The sequence below is a fragment of the Canis lupus genome, chromosome 27, assembly GCF_011100685.1.
Source record: "Canis lupus familiaris isolate Mischka breed German Shepherd chromosome 27, alternate assembly UU_Cfam_GSD_1.0, whole genome shotgun sequence".
Lineage (NCBI taxonomy): Eukaryota > Metazoa > Chordata > Mammalia > Carnivora > Canidae > Canis > Canis lupus.
The window spans coordinates 36,160,697-36,166,696 of record NC_049248.1 but is presented as its reverse complement, the minus strand read 5'-3'; the positions used below and the strand labels follow the sequence as shown (position 1 = coordinate 36,166,696).

At 37.2% G+C, this 6,000-nt stretch overlaps 1 long non-coding RNA gene across 1 annotated transcript in view; it reads left to right on the top strand.

The window, feature by feature from the left end:
• The first annotated feature begins 361 nt into the window (after window positions 1-361).
• The window catches only part of LOC102156873, an 80,783-nt gene continuing 75,144 nt past the window's right edge, over window positions 362-6,000 (top strand). Inside the window, exons 1-3 of the long non-coding RNA XR_005379661.1 lie at window positions 362-545; window positions 2,581-2,644; window positions 4,173-4,237. This is a non-coding gene — a long non-coding RNA (uncharacterized LOC102156873). The remainder of the gene's footprint in view (window positions 546-2,580; window positions 2,645-4,172; window positions 4,238-6,000) is intronic.

Sequence of the window (6,000 nt, the reverse complement as noted above, 5' to 3'; positions counted from 1 at the left end):
GAGGACAGGGACATTATTGGTTGGTTGGTTGGTTGGTTTGCTAGTTTTTATCATTGTATCCTTGGCATCTGGCACAGTGTCTGGCACATAGTAGGCACCCAATAATTCTTATGAATGAATAAATGAAGAATAGAACACAAAAATATTGGGGCACCTGGGTGGCTCAGTGGTTGAGCATCTGCCTTTGGCTCAGGTTGTGATCCCGAGGTCCTAGGATTGAGTCCCACATCTGGGTCCCTACAGGGAGCCTGCTTCTTCCTCTGCCTATGTCTCTGCCTCTCTCTTTCTGTGTCTCTCATGAATAAATAAAATCTTAAAAAGAACACAAAAATATTGATGTAATTCTTCATTAAGGATTACAATTAAATTTATTCTTTTTAGATGGAAGTCTTTCGGGAGGCAAAGAGTTACTGTGCTTATTTATTGATTCATCCATTCATTCAACAAATATTCATTTACACGGCAGACAACCCTATGCTAAGCATGGAATACATGGTGATAAGGGGAATAGATACACTTCCTGCCCTGGAGCTCAGAGCCTGTAGGTAAGTGCTTATCAATTCTCTATTTCTAATATCTTATGAACAGCTATAATTACATGTTTGTAATAGTATCGTATCAGAGGGCTCTCATAAGCTCTTTTCTTATTTGATCCTCCCAGAGCACAGATGTTATCTTCATCTTTACAGATAGAGAAACAGATACTAACAACAACGACAAAAAGCAATGCTTCGTATGGATTAGTTCATTTTATTTAAGAAATATTTATTGATTACCTACTAGTTTCAGCAACTTCTAGGAGTTGCAAACAGCAATAAACAAGAAGAAGGACACTTCTAGTAGGAGATGGCAAACTGAACAATAAAAAAGATAAATCATAAGATTACAGAAGAAATAAAATTGCGTGATGTAATTAGAGAGTGACTATGATGAAGGAATTCAGGGAAGGACTCTGAGGTGGTGACACTGAAGCCAAGAAGTGAAGTTAGACCAGCCATTTGAAGAGTTATGGGAAAGCCTTCAAAAGGGAGTGCCAAGTCCAAGGCGATGAGCAGGACATGAATGTAGCATCTTCAAGGAAGAAAGTGAAGGCTAGTGTCACTGGGGCAATGGATGTATGGTATGAGATAAGCTTCAGAACAGTGTGAGCCAGATCATGTAGGGCCGGCCTTAAAGGCCATGGACTTTTTTCTTCATGCATTGAGAAGCAAATAGAGAATTCATATAACTGATTTAGCATGTGCTCACAAAAGAGGATTACTTGGCATTATAGATAGAATAAGAAAATTGTGCTTAAACTTGATTTCAAAGAACAGAGAAGTCAAAAGTGATTATTTAACAATCAGCTGGAGAGTTTCCCATAGCCCAATGAACCATATTGGAGAGACACTGAATGTAGACTCCTTCAGAAGTGTGTGTGGGGAAAAGGGGTGGTCATGTCTAGGAGAGACTGAGGATTTCATTTCTTAGGACAATTTTTGAGAATGCTCCTTGTCAGGGGGAAGATGATGTAATCTAAGTTTTTGAGTTCGTAGAATATAAAAGCAAAACACTCTCAGATCCTGAGGAAAAAAGGTCAGTAATTCTAGGTCTTTAGTCTTTAATGTGGTAAAGAATGGAAACAGCTCTGTGTAAGCTTGGGAACCAAGTGTGGGGCAACCTCCGTGGAGTTTATATCTGGATGAGTGAGCTCATCCTCTCTTCATGACCTGAGGTTACCTGAGCAGGGATGCATGTCACCAGTGGACATGCACAGTCTGACAGTCTCTTGAACTAGCTTTCAACAGTAATACTGTATAACAAAAAAGAAACAATGGCAGAATCAGTTTCCTCTCTGCTTCAGTGGAGAAGACAGAATGAGCCTCTTTTCCACTGCATAGAGAAGGATTTTGGAACGGGGAAAGGAAGAGCCCAAAGGAAATCCTAAACTTCCTATTAAAAAGACAGTATGATATTAAACAATTAATTAGAAACCTAAAAGAGAAGTGACCTCATGTGTACCTCAGGTTTATGCAGGGACTTGTAAATGTTACATATGCCACTGTCAAGAATTTTGGCTTGTCTCTGGGATGAAAGCAGTGTTTGTAGCACACATAGTTACATGAATTATTTGAGATTGAGTAGCTTATTCAGGGTCACTCCAGGGCCTGTGCTCTTACCTAGTTGTGTATTTTTAGTGTATCCATTAAATTTCTTTTTAATGCTGTTATTTTTATTTGGTATAACATTTTTACTGGTTTTTGGTGTCTAGTTAATACGTTCTATATTCAGTCATTTTTGCTATTGCTCAAACAATAACTAATGAATTGTTTCAATAATTTATGTTTTATGTGTTGAATAAATATACATTTAAAGCTGTTATTTCTTTCTAGGACACTGACTTTTGGTGTCCAGAGCTGCTTCACTTGGGAACCATTCATAAAGACTTTGTATTGTAGCTATTTGATATTTGATTTCATTGGCTGCCCAGATTCTATTCCCTTTCCTAGTAGTACTCTGATTTGCTCTTTTCAAATAAACTCTTTTGTTGTGTGCAGTACTGACATGATGGAAATCCAAATCTTTTATTTTCTCCTACAGAAACCAAAGAAATTCTTCCTGCCAAATGCTTCCTCTGACCTTCCGCAGTGTTGTCAAGAGTAAGGTAAGCTACTCGAATAAGGCAAATCAATTACTCTTGTGGGAATTGACTCTTGTGTGAAGTAGTGACTGTTGTTTATATCTGAGCACTTGTGGACACATGGAGTTGGAAAGGTCTTTTGGAGTCGTCTAGCTCTACTTCTTCCAGCCTGTTCTTCAGCTCTCCTTTATGGCATGTAAGCTGCTCATATCTTTATGTTTTCTTTTGACTTATGCTAGCCAGGTTTGGTTTCTGTTGCTTGTTACTAAAGAATCCTAAATAATATATAAGCCATGCCAAAGTCTTCCCTAATTTCCCATTCTCTCAAGTAAGTCATCCAGGGAGATAAGTCCTACTAGGAAAATAGGTAGCTAAGCTGGTAATGAAATGTTAATCATGCTTTTAATAGTGGAATGCATTACTCCTGCCAGATACTATTTGTATTTTCATAAGAAATGCTTCAATGGAAGAAAAGTTTTGGTAATGATGTGGTAGGGTCTTACCAAAAGTTGCCCAAGGACCACCTGAACAATATTCTCATGCTTCTAACTCAACAGAGATAGCATTCACATTTGGCACTTCTGGCAGGAGCCGGAAGACTAAAGAAGAGGAATGAGGGAGATGAAGAGAGTGAGAATTTGTTCTAGATCTGTGTTCCCTGAAAGCAACTTTCGTCAGCTTAATTTTAATTTAAACACAGATTCCTTTTCTCTTGCATGTTTATATTTGTGATTCCACTTTGAGTTTCAATTCAGTGTTTTCAAAGCTCCCACAAAATAAGTAGAGATGGTACAATGCAGTTTTTATACTTCGTAAGACCAGGTTGTAATAAGGTCTAGGAGTTTTTCAAATAGCATTAAAAATTCTTAATATTGGGATCCCTGGGTGGCGCAGCGGTTTGGTGCCTGCCTTTGGCCCAGGGCGCGATCCTGGAGACCCGGGATCGGATCCCACATCGGGCTCCCGGTGCATGGAGCCTGCTTCTCCCTCTGCCTGTGTCTCTGCCTCTCTCTCTCTCTCTCTCTGTGACTATCATAAATAAATAAAAATTAAAAAAAAATTCTTAATATTAAAGTTTTCCTAACTTCTTTCAAGGCCAATGAAAACAAGCAGTTTTTTTTTTTTAATTTTATTTATTTATGATAGTCACAGAGAGAGAGAGAGAGGCAGAGACACAGGCAGAGGGAGAAGCAGGCTCCATGCAGGGAGCCCGATGTGGGACTCGATCCCAGGACTCCGGGATCATGACCCGAACCAAAGGCAGCCGCTCAACTGCTGAGCCACCCAGGGTGCCCCAAGAAGCAGTTTTTAAACAATATACTTTTGCTTAAATCTGAAGTAAGCATGAAAAGTAGGGAGTAATATGTTTAAACTAGGTTATTTCCTGATAGTATTGTTTTGTCTAAATAGAAAATAATTCCTTTAACAAAATTATTGTTGTGTTTATTTTGGCTTTTATTTTCTTCCATTGATTTTTGGTCTCTGATAAGTATATCACATAGTCATTTACTTTAGCCATCCCTCAAATAATAATGTAATGAATTGTTTTCAGAGTTACATCCTCTGTGGTGGAACAGTATCATCATTTGTGGCCAGTTTCTTCCATTTCAATGCAATGTAAGTAGCATTTAAAATTTATATTACATTTTTTAGCTCTTTTTTTAATATAAACAGACTCAGTACTCTGAATATCTGTGCTTTAAATTTTTAGCCTCATTATTTTTCTGTTTTCTTCTATTCTTATTCCTCATCCTGATTATCCAATTCCAGTCATCCTTATAGGCATAACTCAAGTCTTTTCTAGGAGGTGTTCTAGGAACATTCCAGCACAAATCTCCCTGTCTCTAAAATTCATCTAATATGGGATCATGGGTTCCTTTATGATAATGTCTTTTTGTTATCTTATTATTCAATATTCCACATGTTTTCCCCTAAACTAGATTACAGATTCCCTGAAATCAGGGGCTAATGCAGTATACCCAAGTATTTTAGAATCATGGACTCTAGCTGGATTGCCTTGAGTGAATTCCTGCTCCCTCACTGTTTCCCTTGGGGCACAAGACTACTGGTCTAAGTAGTTTCCTCTTCAGATTATTTATTTTTTCTCTTCTGATTAAAAATACTCTGAAATAAATGTCTGCTACTGTTTTTTTTCAACAATGATGCATATCATTTACATAGCAATTTACCACAATTTATTGGATTTAGTCCTGATAATATTCTGTTAAATATATGTTGTTATCCTCACCTTTTGGATAAAGATCCTTTTGCTCAAAGAAGCCAAGAGCTTGCATGAGATGATATTTTAAGAGGTGGAACTAAGGTCATTCTTCCATAGCACAGTACTTTGCATATTGATGGTACTAAATTTGGTGATAGATGAATTGTCTCATGTTGAATTTTTTTCCTACTAGTGCTTTCTTATGTGTAGACAGCTGTTAATTTCTTTGAGTTTCTCCCTGTTCATTTCCCTGCAAACTTTCCCTCTTCCTATCTCAAGAATTTTAAGAAGAGGAGAGGGTTAATTATGTATTTATGTATCAGCTACCATTTCACAATGTCTAAGTGAACCCTGAAATTAATTTGAAATTTCCTGCTTGACTTGCAAAGTCAGTCTCTATTCGTTTTGTACTTTTCAACTTCATCTTCTCTTGATCACCTTTCTGTGACTGCATAGCTGAGTCACTCTTTCATGTTCCCTGCTCCATCGCTTACTTCCTTTCTTCCCCTCAAGCCATTACATCTGTCCTTCCTTACAAAATATGTTTCTTGTTGGTTGAATCTGTTTTTAATTCAAGTCTTCAATCATCCTTCATGGCCTGGAGTACTTACAGCTTGTCTGAAAGCCCATTTGTAATTTTACCCCTTTACTTTAGATTTCTTCCTTTCTTTCTTTTAGAAATCTTGCTCTTTGATTTTCACATGGCATTATCTCTTTATCTATTGTTTGTTCAAACTTTAGTATTTTTTATGCTCATGATAGCAGAACGATTTACCTGTTGATAATCACACATATATCATTAATGAAAGTTCACATATTAAACTATATGTGGATTGAAAAACACCCCTACCTCTGCTTCTTTTTTTTATCAATCTAAATTAAAAAACCAGGATTCTATTTTGTTTGAAAGATGATAGAATTTCAGGAGAAGGTAAAATTTGGGTAAGATAGAAATTTCTATGAAAACTCAGTAGGCTACAGTCCTATATCAAGCTAAATAAACAGATTTTGGCACAAATTTTTGGTGTCCATAAAAGACCTGAGCCCCTCTCTATGTTGATGTAGGGAGCTTAAGATACTGCCTATCTCTGTGTTCTGATTGCTTTTTTCTCATAGCAGCATCGACAGTGGCTGTTTTGATTTAAGGTGACTCAACCTC